Consider the following 23,605-nt stretch of genomic DNA (forward strand, 5'->3'; position numbering starts at 1 on the left):
AATTTGGAAATAAAAAGCAGGATTTAAGCGCAAAAATATATAAAAATCTTGGAGCACAAGTAAAATACGTCAATCACTCTCAACTGAGAACTCTCTCTGATATATCGCTTCGGCATTGGTCGTACAAATTGATAATTAAAAACTTTGCATTACTGTGCCAGTGATAAGGCACAACATTCTCAGGAAGGCGATATCGGCTATTTGGCACACTACAAACAGTGCGCAGTGAAAAACAAAACAAAATATTCAGTGACTGCAGCGAGGGAGGCTGCTAATAGTTAATAGATAATACTAGTTATTAGATAAATATGTTTAAAAAATGTGAGTGACCTTGCAAAGTGAGGAAATAAGTTTAGAAAATACAAAGAAAAATAAAATAAAATTAAATTAAATTGAAATTATTCTATCATAATCCTTTTTTGTCGTCACAAGTGAGCAAGAGGTTATTTCTGACAAAATCATTCGAAATTTTTTATATTTTTCCATACCCTCGATATTCGAGGGTAACCCCAACGCTAAAATCAACCGTTGGAAGGCTCGCATTGACGAGACAGGGGAAACTCTTTTCTATAAGCCCTGCTCTTCAGGGTGAGGTCTTCAAGCCAGAGTCAGACACAGCGACAATTCAGGGCGAATTCTCCTTGACCTACACAATCGATTCCACAGAAAAGCCGTTAAACTGCTTTCGGAATCAGATTGTACTAGAGGAAGCCCGCTTCCCTCTAAAAATAAATGTTATCTCGTTTGGCGTTTGGCGCTACCTTATAAGCTTCACTGATCGAGATACATTGGTTGAAACGCTTAAAGCTGTTGTCAACCCAAATGTGGTGAACGCGATTCACAGCAACCTTCCAACCTTGGCCAGATTCCAGCATGAGCTGGTAAAGGCCTACCCCTCCTTAAAATTTTGGTATTGTAAGAATTTCGGGGCCGAAGTTTTCGACGTCAGCGACAGAATATAAATCATTACTAGAGAGTCCAATAGAGCCCATAGGGCTGCTCAAGAAAACATAAAGCAGATCATGTTGTAATATTATTTTCCAAAAATTACAAAGCTCGCCAATAAGGTTGTCCTAACAAGCAGGAACTTGGCCAGACGCCGATTCCTTCACAAACCGGGGAAATGTTGCACATCGACATTTTCTCGACGGACAAAAAATGTTCCTTACCTGTAAAGATAAGTTTTCGAAGACTGCGGTCGTGCAGCCTATCGCATCCCGCACGATAGAAGACGCAAGTCCCCCATTGGTGGTATTGATGAATATCTTCCATTTGGCCAAACAGATATATTGCGATAACGAGCTCGCATTCAAGTCAGAGTCCATGCTGTTGAACAATTATGGCGTAAACATTGTAAATGCACCACCTCTCCACAGCAAGTCAAACAGGCAAGTAGAGCAGTTCTTCCGTGCATTCACCGGCGGAGCAGTTAACCACTGACTCCCGGCATCTGCAGACCCAATGTTTTACAGAAGCCGATGACCGGAGTCATGCGCGCGGCGGATGTGTCGCCACTATGTTGCGACGGTCATCCGACACCATACACGAGGCGCTTACCTTTTGGGGCACCGATGGTGGCTCCGCGGCAGTACTGGTTGCGCAGCTAGCTTAAGTTCATCTTTGCATTACTGAGCCACAAGGCCAGTGATTAAAAAGAACCAGTCGTTCTTCAAACCTAATCTTCGTAACCAGCGAACTAGTTGCATCACCGTCAGCATCGCCTTCATCGACGTCTTGACAACATTCTATGGATATCGATATCGGCTTATTTTTACTTAATGGGGTCGGAGATGCATCCGTCTGTCATTTAAATAGGTTTGCACATATACATTACACCCTTTTTACCCATTTTCAATGGGTTCAGGGTATCAAAATGGATAAATTTAAACTGTACAAAATTGTCAACGGAGGTTGTCCTTGGGGACCACCCTCCCCTCAATGAGGACCGTTTTCCGCAGGTCCTCTTGAAACTTTTTTTTTAATTCAAAAAGGCGACAGCTTGTTGCCCAACCTGCGGTTTTTCTTTACCAAAACTTTTTCTCCTACTTCGAAGACCCTATTCCTTCTCTTCTGATTGATTCTGGCACTTTGCTTTATCTGGGTCCCCTCCATTTGTTCCCTGATGTCACGGATGCATTCCGGCGAAGTGGTGTGGATAATGTCGTTTTCCACTGCTAAGTGGATAGAACCGTTATACTCAATCAATCCTGTAGAATGAGATCTACTGTGTCTACGATTCCCCTTTGAAGCTTCAAGCATCTGGCTATATCCAGAAGAGTGCTATGGAACCGCTCTACTTGCCTGTTTGACGTGCTGTGGAGAGGTGGAGCATTTACAATGTTTACGCCGTAATTGTTCAACAGCATGGACTCTGACTTGAATGCGAGCTCGTTATCGCAATAAATCTGTTTGGCCAAATGGAAGATATTCATCAATACCAACAATGGGATGGGAAGACTTGCGTCTTCTATCGTGTGAGATGCGATAGGCTGCATGACCGCAGTCTTCGAAAACTTGTCTATAAAGGTAAGGAACATTTTTAGTCCGTCGAGAAAATGTCGATGCGCAACATTTCCCCGGTTTGTGAAGGAATCGTCGTCTGGCCAAGTTCCTGCTTGTTAGGACAACCTTATTGGCGAGCTTTGTAATTTTTTGAAAATAATATTCCAACATGACCTGCTTTATATTTTCGCGAGCAGCCCTATGGGTTCTATTGGGCTCTCTAGTAATGATTTATATTCTGTCACTGACGTCGAAAACTTCGGCCCCGAAATTCTTACGATACTAAAATATTGAGGAGTTGTAGTCCTTTACCAGCTCATGCTGGAATCTGGCCAAGGTTGGAAGGTTGCTATGAATCGCGTTCACCACATTTGGGTTGACAACAGCTTTAAGCGTTTCAACCAATTGTAGCAAGATAAACACACATAGCAACACAGATATACATTCATACATACATCACTCAGTGCCATATAACATTGTCATTCACATACTTTAACATAAGCATTAACATTACCACGAGATATAACATTATTGTGTACGAGAGACTTCAGTTCTGTATCGCCCGTCGAACAATAAAGAAGTATAAAGACCAACGCTGTGTCTTATTTGCTATTCGGCAGAATAACGGTAAAGCCTTCCACACAATGTATCTCGATCAGTGAAGCTTATAAGGTAGCGCCAAACGCCAAACGAGATAACATTTATTTTTAGAGGGAAGCGGGCTTCCTCTAGTACAATCTGATTCCGAAAGCATTTTAACGGCTTTTCTGTGGAATCGATTGTGTAGGTCAAGGAGAATTCGCTGTTAATTGTCGCTGCGTCTGACTCTGGCTTGAAGACCTCACCCTGAAGAGCATTCACATTCTGGCGCGACAGTGCGTCGGCGACATGATTCTCTTTGCCAGGCTTATAGAAAAGATTTGCCCCTGTCTCTTCAATGCGAGCCTTCCAACGGTTGATTTTAGCGTCGGGGTTACCCTCGGATACCGAGAACGCAAGTTGCTGGTGGTCTGTAGAAATATTTATGTCACTAACCCCGTAGAGGAAGTGCCGCAGCTTAGCCAACGCCCAGACGATGGCCAGCAATTCTCGCTCGTTAGTCGCGTAGTTTGCTTCTCTGTCAGGCAGAAGCGTCAGTGGTCAGATCAAACGGATTTTTGTTATCTGGGTACAATAATATAACGTCTTCCGAAGCTAAAATGATTCTCAGTTTATTAAATGCGATGCGTTGGCATTCGTCGAACTGCACTGGGATTTTTCTCGACCTGTGTTTACTAACAGACTAGTTTTCTCCCTTTAAAATGTCGGAGATAGGTTTTGCGATTGCCGCGAAATCCTTGATAAATCAACAGTAATAGCTTGCTAATCCCATGAACGACCTAACCTCAAATAACGTTGTCGGCTCAGGGTACTCTTGAATTTCTTTTACCTTTTGTAGGTCCGATTTTGTGCCGTTCTTTGTCACTATGAAAACGACACTCGACGCTTTCTTTAAAGAATTGTGACTTTTCGTATGCCACACGCATGTTTGCGACTAAAAGGCTTTTTGAAACCCAGTCGACATGCCTGACATGGACCGACTCGTTTTCCGAAAATACGATGACGTCATCTACGTAAACATAGCACTATTTTCCATTCTGCTCGCCCAGAACGATATCTATGGTTCTTTGAAAAATGCTCGCTGCATTGTTCAAAACACAGGGGAGTCGACAAAATTCGACTTCCCACCGTTAATCGAAAAAGCCGTTTTTTCACGATCTCGGTCTGCTAGATTCGCCAGTATCTTGGTGATGCTTGGCATCGGTTATTTGTCGGCAATAGTTTTGAGGTTGAGCTTCCTAAGTTAGTCTTTTTTTTAGTCTACCACGGATTGTTGCTCGGAGGTTAAGAGTTTCTGATTATGCCGTTTTTGAGGAGGTCGTTGACCTCTGAGGCGACAAAATCTTCCACACCCCTGGAATAGGGGTATAGCTTTGAGTAGACCACATTTTCGTTGGTCGAACGAAACGTGGCCACGTCAGCTGTGTTATGCTGCAGTGCCTCGTTAAAGTCCGCAAACGCCTTGTAGTTTCGGTGAAGTACTCGCAAGAAATCTGCCTTCCCCGCAGGTGGTTCCTCGATTTCTCTGTTCTTTGTGTGATTGACGTTCATACATTTGTAGTACTGCACTGTACGAATCCGAAGTCGCACCATATTTTAGCAGCAGGGACCTTCCCCTAAAAAATTAGCGCTATCGCTTTCGTAGTCAGGTCCGGCCACAGCGTCTTGTGTCGCGTCTGCGTAATCTGTACGCCCTTCAGGCCTACAGGTGATCTACCCTTTGCCGCCTTTGGCCTGTCATACGAATGGATCCGGCGGGCGTTTATTTGCATGGCCTGATGTGCCTGGTTGAAGTGTAGTCTCCCAGAACCTTGGATCTTCTGAAAATTGGTATTCTGCCTAAGCTTTGAGGACGAAGGATCCACGTTCATGGGCTCCGGCGCACTATCGCCTCCGCCCCTGTCTCACGGCTGGCCGTTTTGCTTTTTGTATCGGACGCTTATCACTGTACGTAAAGTCAAGCCTCGCGATAACGGCCTCAAAATTCAATGGCATATTGAATGATGCGAGGACTGCATCCGCCAGCCCTCTCACTTTTCTAATGAAAATGATGGCTTGGTAATAGCGAGAGCTTCCATCATGCCTATAAAAAATTTTTTAAGCGGCGTGTGCGGCTTGTCACCATGCCACATATGTCTCCTGAGTACCATGGATCTCAGGCAGGTATTTGACCGTGTCAAGGGACTCATCACATAATACCCTGTCGATAATTTCGACATCCCAATAACCTTCACCTCTGGCACTGAGAGGTGTGTGCTTTTAAGTCTTGATGAAACCTCTGAAATTTTTTATTCAGGCCCTGCCTTAAGCTAGCTTCTCTTCTACTGAATTCTTGCGCTTGCGTTGCGAGTGCGCTCTGCACTGTGGCGGCAAGAATCGCGTGCAACTGTTCTGGATCCATGACTGAATCTGTTTTTAAATTAATGCGGACGAGACAGCGCAATTTAACACCTGCAAGTTATCAAAGCCTCCTATTAAGCTTAATAAAACACACTTGTCACTGTCGTAGTGACTATGCTAAACCGTACACTGCACGAATGTTATAATGACGTTCTTTTTTATTAATACTGTTTAATTTGGAAAAAAAAATTTCGAATGATTTTGTCAGAAATCACTTCTTGCTCACTTGTGACGACAAAAAAGGATTATGTTTTTCACTACGCACTGTTTGTAGTATTGTTTATTGCTGGGCGCCAAATAGCCGATATCGCCTTCCTGAGAATGTTGTCCTTAATCACTGGCCTTGTAACTGAGTAATGCAAAGATTAATATTATCAATTTGTACGGCCAATGCCAAAGCGTATCAAGAGGAATATTTAACTAAACAATTATGTGTTTTACAAAATGAACTTAAGCTAACTGCGCAACCAGTGCTGCCGCGGAGCCGCCGTCGCTGCCACAAAAGTGTTGCATTAGCGCCTTGTGCATGGTGTCGGATGACCGTCGCGGCTAGCAACATAGTTGCGAAACATCCGCCGCGCGCATGTTTCCGGTCATCGGCTTCTGGGAAACGCATCAGCAGATGCCGGGAGTCAGTGGTTAACCGATATAAAATCTTGATCAGCATCAATAGTCAAGTCGATCTAGAATTGTCCGTCTGTCTGTCCGTTCGTCTGTACGTCCGTATGTATGAACGCAAGGATCTCACAACTTATCAGAACTAGAGACTTAAAATTTAAGCGAGTTTTTTTTTCCGATTTTCGATAACTTGACCCGTTTCCAAGTGATCGATAAAATGCAATTTTGGTAAATAATAAGAGCTAGAGTCACCAAACTTGACATCGAGCTTCTAGAATAGTGTATATATATCAAGTATCTTTCATTTTATAGCTATCACCGCCTCCCCGCTACTACCACATAGCTATAAATCAAGTAAAAACACCAATTTATGTTTCCCACCAATATAAGCCACAATTTAAATGCATTTGACTTTTTGAGATTACACAAATATTCAATGGTACAATAAGATGTATTGTAGAAAATGTCATCAAGATCGGTAAGTATGAGGCTCTGGTCGGGAGCTCCCGACTAGACGACACCCTGAACGCTCTTCTTCCAACATGAAATGCAGCTCGCGCTACGCGCTCTAGGTACATCGATCGATTTCTGGTACAACTGTGACGGTTAAACTGTTTACTCAACTTGCCGATTCGACATCATTTTTATGATTGATTTATATTGAATTAAAATGAGCTTATCGTAGCTTTAAAATTCGGCATAATTATGTTAAATATAACATAGTCTGAGATGGGAGAGATGAGTACGCTCATGCATACATAACTGCACTATAGTACTAGTGCGCATACAGTTATGTACTTCTTGAACATAGCGCTCCCGGGCATTGACGAGCGATTCATTGTCAGTGTTTATGCAGTAAGACGGCATAAGACGGTGGCCGTCAAGTTGCTGAATATATTATATTTGATCGTGTCATTGACTGGCGCATATGTTTTGTTTTGTTTATTTATATCCGTTGTCGTCAAGGGATTGTAACAAAGTGTTACAATGCGCATGCATGAATACACTACAAGAGAAACAGTTTTTCAGAGGGTATGTGACTTTTGTTCAGCAAAAGTTAGTAGAAATATTCCCGACGGCAACATCCCGCCACAAAAAAAACAGATTCTCCAAGATTATTTTTAACCGAAGATGACCCAAATCATCGATTTAACTTCAAACTGTAAACGCACTGATTCCACAGTACCCTCTTCGAAATTGCACGCTGTCCTTAAGCCGAGAGAAGTATCAACGACACAGTCGAACTAATACTTCAGGCAACCATAAATCATAATCCATTCATTTCTCCCAGAGCTCGACGCAGAAATAAAGTCCTTTAAGCACAGAATACCGGATTGCAAAGGTTGATTGAAGTAACAGAAATATTACCAATTGGAAACTGCAGCGCTACGATCGCAAGAACTTCACTCTGGTGGCACAGCTACCACCCGTCCCAGCCATCTCGAGTCACTCACGGTCATCGATGACGGCGTCATCGTCTTCATTGAGGAAACCACCGAGATCACGATTAGTGATAACGAAGAAACAACTGAGTATAGAGATCGTGCGGTAAATTGGCAAAATCGAGAAGGAATATTCAATATTTTTTTGGTCAGTTGCTTTGTTCCTTTAAGATTCTACACGAGACGCCTGGCGACTTGAGGTCAAGGAGACATTCTGGCTCTCATCGATGGTTTTAAGAAGTCCGAGGACGTCCTTCAATTAAGCGAGGCTGAAGTTAACATGATTACCCAACAACAGAGCGAGTCACTTACCAAGCACGCATAAGTAGCGTGTTATGATGCACTGTCAGCGGCTTTTGCGGGCATTGAACGACAGAAGTTACATAAGCTGCCCGCCGATAGACGACATCATGCACTAGGCACAATGTCAGCGATTTTAGGGAACAAGGCTAGCTTACATTATAAGAAATTATGTTCTCTAGAGTTAGTTGAATTTTGGACAATAAACCATTCGGTACCTACGAGCCCTAGAAATTCTAAATTTATATACTATTCAAGAAGCTACATGTAAAATTTGGTGACTCTATCTTATATAGCTTACGAGATTTGCTCAAAAAAGATAATTTCGATATTGATTTTTATCGTGCTGCGCAGAACCTATGAGTACCGACCCATTCAGACATACTGACGGAAAGGCGGACGGATAGATAGACGGACAGGGCTAGATTTATGGTAATTTAAAATAAATAAATACAAAATACTCTAGACCACTCGACTAAACGAGCTAACTCTCCAGTTAAACAACAGGAGCAATTGGCTGATAGTTCACGTCAATCGAGACGCAGACAAAACCCAGTCTATAGGGAAAACGAACAGAGACAAAGTACTTAAGAACGTTTGACACCCAGACAGAACCCATATTATAGATACAACTAACAAGGACAGTACCGTCCTTCGGCGGGCTCGTCATCGACAAATCATAGAACGACGACTGTTAGAATGAGACATGGATAGGAATCAAAGGTCACAGGTTAGAAAAAATTCAATTCGTAGAACCAAGTAATACATAGTAAGGCGAAGTGCTTGAATTCAAGCACAACAAGATGCTTTTGACGCCAGTAGAAGTCTTTAGCACCGAGTACTTGTACAAGAATTTTACAGGTAACAGCATATCTAAAAATAGGCGCAATGCAACCAGGATCAGAGAAAAGCGTGCAAATAGTTTTAATGAGGATGGAATTTCTCCAACTACTATGAATTACATAGATGGTCTTTTAGTTGCATTCAATTTAACAGCTAAGCAGGGTTCCGATAAAGATTGCCTATGTTGTAAAGGGTTATGAGTCTCACATCAAATGGACAACATTTCTCGCTAGATTTTTAAAAGCAAATGTAGTGCAGAAGCAAGCTCAGATATTTTATATTTATCTTCTATATTTCCCCTTGTCAATAGTGAATATAAGCTTCTATAACAAATGGCCTAGATTACCCGATCTGTCTGATTGTATAAGGCTTCTTCACGCCTTCCTTTTATGATTATAAAAACTTCGGGATATGGCCGATAAAATGCCATCAAAGGAGCAGTGGTCAGTGTACCAGTGGCCAACATTGTTACGTCCCTTCCGAGGGCATTTAACGAAACCGAAGAAGTTTGGATTAATCTATACGCAGGATGGAGTATAGCCATGAATTCATGGCTGAAACCCATAGGCCCTCTAAAGTTGCTGATGCAATCAAATTTTCAGAAAACTTCGACTTTTACAGAAAACAATAAATTAATGTTACAGTTATTGTCGTCCTTTTCGTCTGCCGAACTTCCATTTGTTGCATATGCTGACGACAAGTACTTAATAATGAGTAAAATAATATAGAAGAAATATTAATCCAGGAAGTCAGGAAACTGTAAGAAAACTTCCCAGTAACAAATATTGTCTTGCAAGTATAAATATTGCTCCTGGAGACAGTCACTGTCCTTTAGGCATGATCGAATATTGCGATTCTGAGGTGCTGGCCTCCCCAACTATTTTTGCTGTCATTAATAGGAAGGTCCAGAAAATTTACAACCATAGTTTGGTTAAAACTTAGAAACTTTAATGGTGGTTGCAGATTAGATTATGAATTTTTCAATTATAAAAAAAGGGAAATAATTAATATAAGGAACAATATTTCCATTTGCTTGCGCATGCACAGTGCCACGTGAGGATCTTTAGAAAACTTAATTCGTTACGATGTTGGCTATAGGGTTTTTGAAAAGAAAAAACAAGAAAAACGTCATGGTGATCGATGAATATAAATGTAAATAGGTTAGAAGTTTCCGAATAATTAGCATCTAACTTAAGTTATGATAAAAAAGCACGTCTAATTAGACCCGTCCCTATTACTTGCGCTAGGTATTTTGAGTTTCGTTATAGGCTGGTTTTAAATCTAATGAAAAAGGAAGGCTGTGTTTTTGGCAGTCACACGGTTGTAAAGTATTATTGGCGTGTCAGCAAAGACGTTCCCCCACATTCATGGAATGTTTTGACTAAAAGATGCCCCGAAAGTTGACTACATTGATTAATTAAGCATTCGGCCTGTAATGTCCTTTCTTTATCAGTTTATCACAACAGAAACAAATAACCCGGACGTGGCTCCATTTTTGGAGTATCATAGTCACAATCACGGGCACTCATGTAGACGAAAAGCGAGGGCACAAAAAATATATAGAACAAATATATAGATTTTGTATTCCATACCCTACCATGCCCCAAAAAGAAATTCTATTTCCATAAGAAGAGGATGCTCACAACAAAAAAGTGCATCGTAGAAATTTTTAAAAGATTCAAGGCATTTTAGAATATCCTTTTGATCGTGCAGTTTCAATAACTTTTTGTCCCACGATCAACTTAACTTTAGTTATAAGTGCTATATAAATTCACTCAGGTTAAGTATTAAGAAGCTTTCAAAATATTTTTAAAGTGATCATTCGCAGCAATTAAGCTTAACACTTATAATACTCAGTTATACTGCAGCGAGCCAATATATCTATCTAGAATAGAGAGAGTTCTCAGTTGAGAGTGATTGACGTGTTTTACTTGTGCTCCAAGATTTTTATATATTTTTGCGCTTAAATCCTGCTTTTTATTTCTAAATTTTGCATTTTTGGTGCTTTATTTAAAAAGCTTTTATAACTTGTGCAAAGTGTTATCTGTTGTGCAGCGTAAGTCTGTTAATTATTGCATTTATTAAACGCGGCGTCAGTTCCGTATTGTTGTTATTGCCTGTTTTGATTCATTTGCTTTGGTGCTCCCCTGTGCATACACTTGTTTGTGCGTGTGTTCGCTGCTGCATATTTCTGCTTGTGCATCGCGCTCTCGCAAATTTTTGCTGTTGCTTTTCGCTCCAAACAATCTGTTTGTGTACGAATAGTTATTTTTTGAGCGTTTACTTGCTCTATTTTTGTGCACTGTTTTTCGTTTTGCTCTGCGCTCTCGCAACTTCTGCTTATCTTTTAACGCTGGTAGAAATTATGTCGTGCTGTAAGAAACCTTGCACGTTCAAGCAGGCTGATGATTCTGCATTGCCGCAATTTGTTAATTGCTGGCTGTGTGAGAATATAATGCATGCTAAATGTGCAGGTCTCACTGGGCGTGATTGCGACAAGATCGCTGCAATTGCCAAGAAGGGCTGCGGCGGCTTGCGTTGGTCGTGCCCAGAATGCATCGACAAGCAAATTGATTTCTCCAGAATGTATAATTCTGTGAGAAATCAATTCTTAAAACTAAATAACGTGGCTAAGCAGCTCTCGAGTAGTTTTGATTCGAGTTGTGAGTTGCTTAGCAAATACAAATTCGAGTCTCCAACCAATCGCCGGTTGGAGCCTCAATTTTTGCAGTTGCCCTCTCCGTCTGTCCAGACACCTATGCCTCTGTTGTCCCTGCCTAGCAACTTGGATTTATCTCCAATGTTGTCATTATCGCCTTCTCCGAGCGACTGCCCAAATATTACCCCAGTTTTATCCCCTGTAATAGTCCCATTAGACCCCGTACCTGAACCTGTCCCAGTTAGCCAAACTGCCTCAGCCCCCTCAGCTCCTGGCCGCAAAGGTAGACCTGCGCGCAATCTTGCCCAGATTGTTAAAAACAATCATGGTGCCTCTTTGGCCCCACCAAATCCTGTTCTCCCTGCAGCCCCATCAGCTCCTACGTTAACTGTTGTTGCCCCTCGTAGGCAAGTTTTTGTGTCTCGACTTTCGTCTGACACCACCTCTGAGTCATTGGCAGCCTATATTGCTAGCAAATCTTCTGCTAGCGTGTCAATTACCAAATTTAATTTCTCCACTCCTCGTGAAATATCATCATTCAAAATAAATGTTTCACATGATATGTTCCCAATCATTTGTGATCCCAAATTTTGGCCTCCACACATGATTGTTCACGAGTTCAAGCCAAAAAAGCGTAACCAGCCTGTCACCCTTCCAGTCCCTTCAATACAGGGTACCATTTCTGCCCCAAAAAACTAACTTCTTCTTCTGACCAAGTCTCTATTCATTATCAGAATGTCAGAGGTCTCATTTCAAAACTTAAAAATCTTTTCATGGCCAGCACTTCCTTCGATTCGGATATAATCGCATTTTCAGAAACATGGTTAAATTCAACCATATCTGATTTTGAGGTTTTTTCGAATAATTTTATTTTGCATAGAAATGATCGGCCGACTCGAGGTGGTGGGGTATTAATTGCCGTTAAAGCCACTCTCCAGTCAGAACTTTTCTGTTTTAGTACGCCTACTGACGCTGAGATTGTCTCAGTCAAGGTGTCTTTTCCTACACGGAATATTTATATGCATGCTCTTATGTTCTCCTTCTTCGATATTCAAGTTTATATAAACATATTTCTTGTATCTTCACACGTGCGTGATAATGACCTATTTATTGTGTTGGGTGATTTTAATTTGCCGAACATCTCTTGGTCACTTTTCACTGCCGAAAATTATCTAGTGCCCTCAGCACAGCATGACTTTATAGATTGCATGCTTGACCTTTCGTTGTTTCAAATCAATTCAATTTCTAATCATTTGAATAGAACACTTGTCTTGTATTTGTAACGACTACCTTATTTCTAATGTGTCTAGGTCCCCTCCTTTATCTCTTCCTGAGGATGTATATCATCCTACTTTAGAGGTTGCAATGTTCAATTGTAATCCTCTCATTTCGTGCTCATCAGCCAATAAGCCCCGCCGTTGCTTTCGCAAAGGAAATTATTCATTGCTGAATCAGCTTATTTATGCAACCCATTGCTCTTTCTTATATGACTCGGTTGACATGAATACTGCTATTAACTTTTTTTATAACACCCTAAACTCCCTCTTAGATATGTGTATTCCCAAGTACAATTCCTTCGACTACTTCTTCAAAGCCACCTTGGTTTACTCCCAGATTATCAAATCTAAAAAATATAAAATCTAAATATTTTAAAAAGTTTAATAAGTCTGGTTCGCGTACAGACTTGTCTTCTGAATTTTCAATGCTTTGAGAATTATCTAACTCGTTGCAAAAGGCAATTTGCCCTAAATCCCTTGTCAATAGTGAATATAAGCTTCTATAACAAATGGCCTAGATTACCCGATCTGTCTGATTGTATAAGGCTTCTTCACGCCTTCCTTTTATGATTATAAAAACTTCGGGATATGGCCGATAAAATGCCATCAAAGGAGCAGTGGTCAGTGTACCAGTGGCCAACATTGTTACGTCCCTTCCGAGGGCATTTAACGAAACCGAAGAAGTTTGGATTAATCTATACGCAGGATGGAGTATAGCCATGAATTCATGGCTGAAACCCATAGGCCCTCTAAAGTTGCTGATGCAATCAAATTTTCAGAAAACTTCGACTTTTACAGAAAACAATAAATTAATGTTACAGTTATTGTCGTCCTTTTCGTCTGCCGAACTTCCATTTGTTGCATATGCTGACGACAAGTACTTAATAATGAGTAAAATAATATAGAAGAAATATTAATCCAGGAAGTCAGGAAACTGTAAGAAAACTTCCCAGTAACAAATATTGTCTTGCAAGTATAAATATTGCTCCTGGAGACAGTCACTGTCCTTTAGGCATGATCGAATATTGCGATTCTGAGGTGCTGGCCTCCCCAACTATTTTTGCTGTCATTAATAGGAAGGTCCAGAAAATTTACAACCATAGTTTGGTTAAAACTTAGAAACTTTAATGGTGGTTGCAGATTAGATTATGAATTTTTCAATTATAAAAAAAGGGAAATAATTAATATAAGGAACAATATTTCCATTTGCTTGCGCATGCACAGTGCCACGTGAGGATCTTTAGAAAACTTAATTCGTTACGATGTTGGCTATAGGGTTTTTGAAAAGAAAAAACAAGAAAAACGTCATGGTGATCGATGAATATAAATGTAAATAGGTTAGAAGTTTCCGAATAATTAGCATCTAACTTAAGTTATGATAAAAAAGCACGTCTAATTAGACCCGTCCCTATTACTTGCGCTAGGTATTTTGAGTTTCGTTATAGGCTGGTTTTAAATCTAATGAAAAAGGAAGGCTGTGTTTTTGGCAGTCACACGGTTGTAAAGTATTATTGGCGTGTCAGCAAAGACGTTCCCCCACATTCATGGAATGTTTTGACTAAAAGATGCCCCGAAAGTTGACTACATTGATTAATTAAGCATTCGGCCTGTAATGTCCTTTCTTTATCAGTTTATCACAACAGAAACAAATAACCCGGACGTGGCTCCATTTTTGGAGTATCATAGTCACAATCACGGGCACTCATGTAGACGAAAAGCGAGGGCACAAAAAATATATAGAACAAATATATAGATTTTGTATTCCATACCCTACCATGCCCCAAAAAGAAATTCTATTTCCATAAGAAGAGGATGCTCACAACAAAAAAGTGCATCGTAGAAATTTTTAAAAGATTCAAGGCATTTTAGAATATCCTTTTGATCGTGCAGTTTCAATAACTTTTTGTCCCACGATCAACTTAACTTTAGTTATAAGTGCTATATAAATTCACTCAGGTTAAGTATTAAGAAGCTTTCAAAATATTTTTAAAGTGATCATTCGCAGCAATTAAGCTTAACACTTATAATACTCAGTTATACTGCAGCGAGCCAATATATCTATCTAGAATAGAGAGAGTTCTCAGTTGAGAGTGATTGACGTGTTTTACTTGTGCTCCAAGATTTTTATATATTTTTGCGCTTAAATCCTGCTTTTTATTTCCAAATTTTGCATTTTTTGTGCTTTATTTAAAAAGCTTTTATAACTTGTGCAAAGTGTTATCTGTTGTGCAGCGTAAGTCTGTTAATTATTGCATTTATTAAACTCGGCGTCAGTTCCGTATTGTTGTTATTGCCTGTTTTGATTCTTTTGCTTTGGTGCTCCCCTGTGCATACACTTGTTTGTGCGTGTGTTCGCTGCTGCATATTTCTGCTTGTGCATCGCGCTCTCGCAAATTTTTGCTGTTGCTTTTCGCTCCAAACAATTTGTTTGTGTACGAATAGTTATTTTTTGAGCGTTTACTTGCTCTATTTTTGTGCACCGTGTTTCGTTTTACTCTGCGCTCTCGCAACTTCTGCATATCTTTTAACGCTGGTAGTAATTATGTCGTGCTGTAAGAAACCTTGCACGTTCAAGCAGGCTGATGATTCTGCATTGCCGCAATTTGTTAATTGCTGGCTGTGTGAGAATATAATGCATGCTAAATGTGCAGGTCTCACTGGGCGTGATTGCGACAAGATCGCTGCAATTGCCAAGAAGGGCTGCGGCGGCTTGCGTTGGTCGTGCCCAGAATGCATCGACAAGCAAATTGATTTCTCCAGAATGTATAATTCTGTGAGAAATCAATTCTTAAAACTAAATAACGTGGCTAAGCAGCTCTCGAGTAGTTTTGATTCGAGTTGTGAGTTGCTTAGCAAATACAAATTCGAGTCTCCAACCAATCGCCGGTTGGAGCCTCAATTTTTGCAGTTGCCCTCTCCGTCTGTCCAGACACCTATGCCTCTGTTGTCCCTGCCTAGCAACTTGGATTTATCTCCAATGTTGTCATTATCGCCTTCTCCGAGCGACTGCCCAAATATTACCCCAGTTTTATCCCCTGTAATAGTCCCATTAGACCCCGTACCTGAACCTGTCCCAGTTAGCCAAACTGCCTCAGCCCCCTCAGCTCCTGGCCGCAAAGGTAGACCTGCGCGCAATCTTGCCCAGATTGTTAAAAACAATCATGGTGCCTCTTTGGCCCCACCAAATCCTGTTCTCCCTGCAGCCCCATCAGCTCCTACGTTAACTGTTGTTGCCCCTCGTAGGCAAGTTTTTGTGTCTCGACTTTCGTCTGACACCACCTCTGAGTCATTGGCAGCCTATATTGCTAGCAAATCTTCTGCTAGCGTGTCAATTACCAAATTTAATTTTCACTCCCTGAAATATCATCATTCAAAATAAATGTTTCACATGATATGTTCCCAATCATTTGTGATCCCAAATTTTGGCCTCCACACATGATTGTTCACGAGTTCAAGCCAAAAAAGCGTAACCAGCCTGTCACCCTTCCAGTCCCTTCAATACAGGGTACCATTTCTGCCCCAAAAAACTAACTTCTTCTTCTGACCAAGTCTCTATTCATTATCAGAATGTCAGAGGTCTCATTTCAAAACTTAAAAATCTTTTCATGGCCAGCACTTCCTTCGATTCGGATATAATCGCATTTTCAGAAACATGGTTAAATTCAACCATATCTGATTTTGAGGTTTTTTCGAATAATTTTATTTTGCATAGAAATGATCGGCCGACTCGAGGTGGTGGGGTATTAATTGCCGTTAAAGCCACTCTCCAGTCAGAACTTTTCTGTTTTAGTACGCCTACTGACGCTGAGATTGTCTCAGTCAAGGTGTCTTTTCCTACACGGAATATTTATATTACATGCTCTTATGTTCCTCCTTCTTCTGATATTCAAGTTTATATGAAACATATTTCTTGTATTAAAGAAGTTTCTTCACACGTGCGTGATAATGACCTATTTATTGTGTTGGGTGATTTTAATTTGCCGAACATCTCTTGGTCACTTTTCACTGCCGAAAATTATCTAGTGCCCTCAGCACAGCATGACTTTATAGATTGCTGCATGCTTGACCTTTCGTTGTTTCAAATCAATTCAATTTCTAATCATTTGAATAGAACACTTGATCTTGTATTTGTTAACGACTACCTTATTTCTAATGTGTCTAGGTCCCCTCCTTTATCTCTTCCTGAGGATGTATATCATCCTACTTTAGAGGTTGCAATGTTCAATTGTAATCCTCTCATTTCGTGCTCATCAGCCAATAAGCCCCGCCGTTGCTTTCGCAAAGGAAATTATTCATTGCTGAATCAGCTTATTTATGCAACCGATTGGTCTTTCTTATATGACTCGGTTGACATGAATACTGCTATTAACTTTTTTTATAACACCCTAAACTCCCTCTTAGATATGTGTATTCCCAAGTCAATTCCTTCGACTACTTCTTCAAAGCCACCTTGGTTTACTCCCAGATTATCAAATCTAAAAAATATAAAATCTAAATATTTTAAAAAGTTTAATAAGTCTGGTTCGTGTACAGACTTGGCTAAATATTCCATAGCCAAGTCGAACTTCTTTCTTCTGAATTCTCAATGCTATGAGAATTATCTAACTCGTTGCAAAAGGCAATTTGCCCTAAATCCGAGACAGTTTTACAATTTTGTAAACTTGAAGCGTAAATCTTCAAGTTTGCCATCTTCTTTTTCTCTCGGGATGGATAAAGCTAGCAATGACTCTGATTCTGCTAACCTCTTTGCTAATTTTTTTCAATCAACTTACTCTTCAGTCTGTCCTAATAATAATTCTTACCCTTATACTATTACTTCCTCTAGTTCTATACCTCCTCCTATTATTTCCCATTCCTCTCTCCTTTTAGCTTTAAATTCTTTAAAATCTTCTTTCTCTCCTGGGCCTGACAATATTCCTAGTTGTCTACTCAAGGAGTGTAGTTCTTCCCTTGTTTATCCATTGCTAAAGCTTTTTAATCTATCCCTTGAATCTTCTGTCTTTCCATCTCTTTGGAAAGAATCTTATATCATTCCTCTCCACAAGAAAGGTGGAAAGTCTGATATACAAAATTACAGGGGCATTGCAAAACTGTCCGCTATTCCTAAATTATTTGAAAAAATAATCACTTCGAATTTGCAGCATTTCTGCAAATCAGTTGTTTCCCCTGTTCAACATGGATTCGTAAAGAATCGGTCAACTACGACCAATCTGCTTGAGTTTACTTCCTTGGTAAATGATGCTTTCCTTTCGAAAATGCAAACTGATGTCATTTACACTGACTTCAGTAAGGCGTTTGACTCTGTGCACCATGACATTTTACTTTTTAAACTTGACCGAATAGGTTTCCCTCCGTCTCTTTTGCTTTGGATTAGTTCTTATTTAAAAGGTAGGACCCAAAGAGTAATGCTGAGGCTGACTACCTCTAAACAGGTTCACGTTACTTCTGGTGTTCCTCAAGGTAGTCATCTTGGACCTTTACTCTTTACTCTTTTTATAAATGATCTCCCCTCTGTTATATCCCATGCCCGTGTACTCATGTATGCGGACGACGTGAAACTTATTCTATCATACACTAATCCCCTACATCATTCTCGTCTTCAAGACGATTTGAACGCTATGCAACTTTGGTGTTCGGCCAATCAATTGCATCTGAATTGTTCAAAGTGTATGTTTATGACATTTAATCGTACTACACCTTATCTTGTCAGTTATACAATCGACAATACTCCATTGCAACGTATACTAACAGTTAAGGATCTAGGCGTTCTTTTTGATTCTAAACTCTGCTTCAATCTTCACATAGATACCATCGTTAATGAGGCAAAAGGTGTACTTGGATTCATTAAACGATGGTCTAAAGAGTTTAACGATCCTTTTATAACGAAACTTCTGTACATCTCTCTTGTTCGTCCTATCCTTGAATACTGCTCTTGCATCTGGTCTCCGCAGTATAACAATAGCCAGGATCGTATTGAATCTGTTCAGAAGCAATTTCTGCTTTTTGCCTTACGAGGTTTAAATTGGGACCCTAATCTTCGGTTGCCATCCTATTCCAGCAGGCTGCTTCTTCTTAATCTTCCGTCGTTAACCAACCGTAGGACAATTCTCGGTGTTGTCTTTCTACATAAGTTGGTTGTTGGCGATATAGATTCTCCTTTTCTGCTAGGGCGTCTTCAATTCTCTGTTCCGGCTAGACCAACCAGAAATTACCGCCCCTTATTCCTATCGACGTGCACAACAGACTACGCTATGCACAATCCTTTTCGCGTGCTATGTAAAAATTACAATAGTTTGCATCACGTTTTCTCTACCGAACTTTCTCTACCCCTAATAAAATCGTTGCTTTCAGGATACCTTCGGGAAGTCACTGACCATTCCCAGCTATGAGCAGGGGCATAGCTTGCCGGACAGGCTGTAAATTTTCCCCCACCGGGTCGGTGATTTCCCATTACTTTCCCAATACTATCTCTTTATCCTATCTACTTAACACTCTGTATATCTAGCATACAATAGACTACATACTATTAGAAATTTGTGTTCCCTAACTAGGCTTTTAGCATTTAATTTTCATAATTGTATATAAAATGTATTGAATAATTAGGAAGACACTCGTTTTGTCGACCACTAATAAATAAATAAATAAATATTAACAATTCCCAGAGCGGCATTTTGAAGCTAATGCGTGAAGCTGTTAGTGAGAGCATAGCAGGGGCAATGCTATCCTATCCGCTTAGGAAGCCGATTACTACTGTTTAAGTATGCCTTTGCCCGAAAGCAGTAATCCTGTGGTTTGTTACCGGAACATCGGGTTTGGTTAGGGAGGTCTAGGCAATAGTTGCGAAACTTATCCGGTGACTCTGAATAAATATTGGAAATAGAACTTTTGTTTAGCGCTCCAAAACTTTTATAGTTTATGTCTAGCTGATTTTGCTGCTTTTTCCTAAAGAAGAGGTGCGCTCCTAGTATAATTAGGTATAGAAGATTTAATATTAATACTGCTAGGAGCAATTAGCTTAGCGGACTAGTTATGTTGGTTGTTCCATGGAGGGATGAAAATCGGACAAAAATTATAATAGCTTAGATGTTAGTGATGTTGTTTGCTTCTGCTAGAAATAGTATGTTGTCGGGAAACATAACAGCCGATGATATAAGTCTTGTCCGATTCCGCATTTGCCAGCAATCGGATGTGCCCGATGATGACATTCATCTATTTAGTACATATGCGGAGATAGATAGTTATAACACGATAAAACTAATTTCAATTCCGAAGGATAAATTTATTTGTAATGCCGAAGATGTTATTAAAGCTAAAGCTGCGGCTTATAGACAGAATTTTAGAATTTTACAAACCTTTTGTAGCTTTAGATCGTCCAAAACACAGGGATGATTAAGGTCAATGTAGATACCGGGGACGGATTAGTTAATGATGCAATTATACTTTTTTTTATTTATTATTTTATTATTTATTTATTAAATGGTCGACAAAAACGAGTGTCTTCCAAATTATCCAATATATCAAATTATAAAAATTAAGTTCTAAAAGCCTAATTAGAATACAAAATTTTCTAATAGTGTCGCCGACCGATGGAGATGTTTTATTTGCCCGTCCGGCCAGCTATGCCCCTTTTCAGAGCTATATTTGTCTGTGACACTATTAGAGCCTACAACTAAGAAGGGTGTTAATGGAGAAAATAGTGTTCTTGAGTAATAAATAAATATAATATGAATTAATTGTATTATTTATGAAAATACAATGAATAGGAAAAAAGAAAGAAAAAAATTGTTAATAATGTAATGAAAAGTATACTATGTATATACAGAGATAAGTTAATAGACTAAAGAGATAGTAATGGAAATCACCGGCCCGGTGGGGGAAAATTTATAGCCTGTCCGGCAAGCTATGCCCCTGCTCATAGCTGGGAATGGTCAGTGAGTTCCCGAAGGTATCCTGAAAGCAACGATTTTATTAGGGGTAGAGAAAGTTCGGCGGAGAAACCGAGTATATAAACTATCATAATTTTTGCATGACACGCGACATAACATATACACCGTAGTCTGTTTTGCGCGTAGGTAGGAATAAGGGGCAATAATTTCTGGTAGGTCTAGACGCAAAAGTGAATTGAAGACGCCCTAACAGAGAAGAGGAATATATGTCGCCAACAATCAACTTATGCAGGAAGGCAACACCGAGGATTGTCCTACGGTTGGTTAACGACGGAAGATTAAGAAGAAGCAGTCTGCTGGAGTAGGATGGCAACCAATGTAGGATACATCCAGCACTCCAATAATTTTATAGATGACATTTTCAGATGATACAGTAGGAGTACCTGCTCGCGCAAATTGTACACACCGTACATGAGCTTTCTGGACCCCAATTCTGAAGATAGCCAAAAGTTTTCAATATAGAAGAAATAAGCTTCTATTGACCGTAGAAAGTTTCCAGTTGTACCTGCAGAAAGTATAACTATTCACAAAAGTCAGGGAGCTACTAATAGCAAAGTTTTGGATCACACTTGCTCTCGTATGCAGCGTTCTCCGACTGATGCGCCTAATTTTGCTGAGTTCCAGAATTTCTTCTGCTGCGAAAGTGTTGGTTGCGTCCCACTATTGTGCGGCTTTTAACATGTTCGTAGCCAAGTTGTCCACCATGATAGGTCTGCCCATGCTGTCCTCCAGTTCCTGCCTGTTCGCTGAGAATCGTCCACACTCGAATATGATGTGCTTGACTTCCTCTACGATTCCTCTGCCGCACTGAGAAGACTCGTCTGTGTTGTCGTGCCCGAATCGCTTCAGGTAGCTCCTGAAGCATCCGTGACCAGATAGGAGCTGCGTTATTCAGGCTTCCAAATTTGGGATAAGCCTATGCGTCCAGCGTCCTTTAGATGAGCCATCCTAGCGTGATTGCCATCGTGCTTTGCTCTGCATCCTTCTTCAGTGCGAACCGAGTTTGCTGTGTTGTTTCCATTATGAGCTCTATATCAATCTACCGCTTCAGATGCCAGTCTGATACCGTCCGGATGGCGCAGCTGACCCGTAGAGCGCGTAGACGATATATAGAGTTGACGCCCCGGCTGTAGCTAGGAACAGCCATTGCTTTGCTCCAGATGACGCATACATTATTACCGCTGTGTTTACGGTCATGATAAGACGAAGTCTCTGCTGTTTCGGTCCTTGTGTGTTCAACATAATCCTGGATAGCGCTCACAGGATTTTGCCTCTTTTTTTATGCACATACTCCAAGTGCTCTTTGAATGACATTCTTGTGTCCAGGTACTTTAACGCCCTCGCTGATTCTATTACAGCATTGCCGACTCTTATGTGCGCTGTCTCCACCTTTTTTCGGCTGCTGACTAGCACCGTTTCTGTTTTATGAGCAGCCAGTTCGAGTCTAGCTGCTGCCAGCCATTATGATGATGTTCCAGAGGAGCGCTCCTAGAACTGAGCCTTGGGGCAACCCAGCGGACACTTGGTGTGTAGTGGGGCCATCTGCACTGTCGTACTGCAGCAATCTTAATCTAAAGTAGCTGCTTATTGTCTCTTGAAGGTATTATGGGACGCGGAACATTGGCAGCGCATCCAATATTTTATCCCACCTGGCTGTGTTAAAGGCCTTTTTAACATCCAGCGTGACAAGGAGGCAGTACTTTTTTGTGTTGCTCTGCCATCACGATCCTTGGATGGCGTTTGTTGCTATGCCCACCACTTTGTTCAAAGCGGCTATTGTCGATTTTGATTTGGTGAAGCTAAATTGACTTTGGGACAAGCCACCATTGTTGCCGACAGCTGATTCAAGCCTGCTGCAGATAAGCTTCTCCGGCACTTTGCCCAACGTGTCTAGGAGGCAAATCGGCCTGTATGAAGATGGGTCGTCTGGCGGCTTACCTGGCTTCTAGCGTTTCGAGTTTCCATATCGAGGGGAAAGTTCTCCCCATTAGGCGCATGTTAAAAAGCTGCACGAACTGCGCGGGCTGCAAGGACATTGCTATTTTCAGCGCTCGGTTTGGGATTCCATCCCGACCCGGTGCCTTACTGGGCTTTAGGCTTCTCGCGATCGTGAGCACCTCGTCAATGAGCACCGTCATGGCTGCTCCGTGGCTCGATTGGCCGGTTTGCGTAGGAAGTATGTCGGGTCTGATTGAGAACAGCGTTTCCACAATAAACTTAAGCTCACTTGACGTCTTTTGACGACGGTTTTATATGCCTTGCCCCAAGGATCATATTCGGCTGAGTCGCATAGTTCCAGTAAGCATTCTCGCTTGCTTTCTCGTATAGCCTTCTTTAGTAGTTTTCTTGCCCTTTGATAACCTACTTTTTCTTCAGCATAGTCTGGTCTACCTCGAGATCGCTGGTAACTTCTTCTGGCTTAGATGTAGTTCCGCCGTGCTTCGTCAATATTTTCATTCCACCAGTACGTGGGTACGTGGTGGCGCCGAAACGTTTTCCGGGTTTCCATGCTTTCATCACAGGTACGAGTTAATTGATTTACCATTTGGGAGGCTCTACTCTCTGCGTTGCCGGTCGTAGCAAGCGATTGGACTGCTTTCGGAAAGGCCATGGGGTCGACGAACAGTGACGAGCTGGCGAAGGTGAGATCGATTATTGATCCGATACCACCTAGACTAAAGGTGTTTTCCGAGCCGAGGCTTAACAGGGCTATATCCAGGGCTGCGAAGCTTTACAACAGGGCACAACCTCTTGCGTTAGTTGATTGGCTGCCCCATTCCATTGCCTAGGCGTTGAAGTCACCAGCAATAATGACATTCGGCCCCCTTGCGTCGTCTAAATTCGCAGAGCTGCATGCTTGGGGCCAGGTAGCCTCTGTATATTCTTCACATATCCAGAGCGCAGTGTTTCCATCCTGAACCGCGGTCTCTCGATGGTGGGGTTCGCTGAAAATTGCAATATTAGTGCCCATTTCTCTTACAGTCTGCTCTAAGAGGGCTTGAGCAGCTATGCAGTGGT

This window comes from Drosophila montana, unplaced genomic scaffold (genome assembly GCF_035044405.1).
Source record: "Drosophila montana isolate Dmon_TW-CO22-7 unplaced genomic scaffold, ASM3504440v1 contig_1625_1, whole genome shotgun sequence".
Classification (NCBI taxonomy): domain Eukaryota; kingdom Metazoa; phylum Arthropoda; class Insecta; order Diptera; family Drosophilidae; genus Drosophila; species Drosophila montana.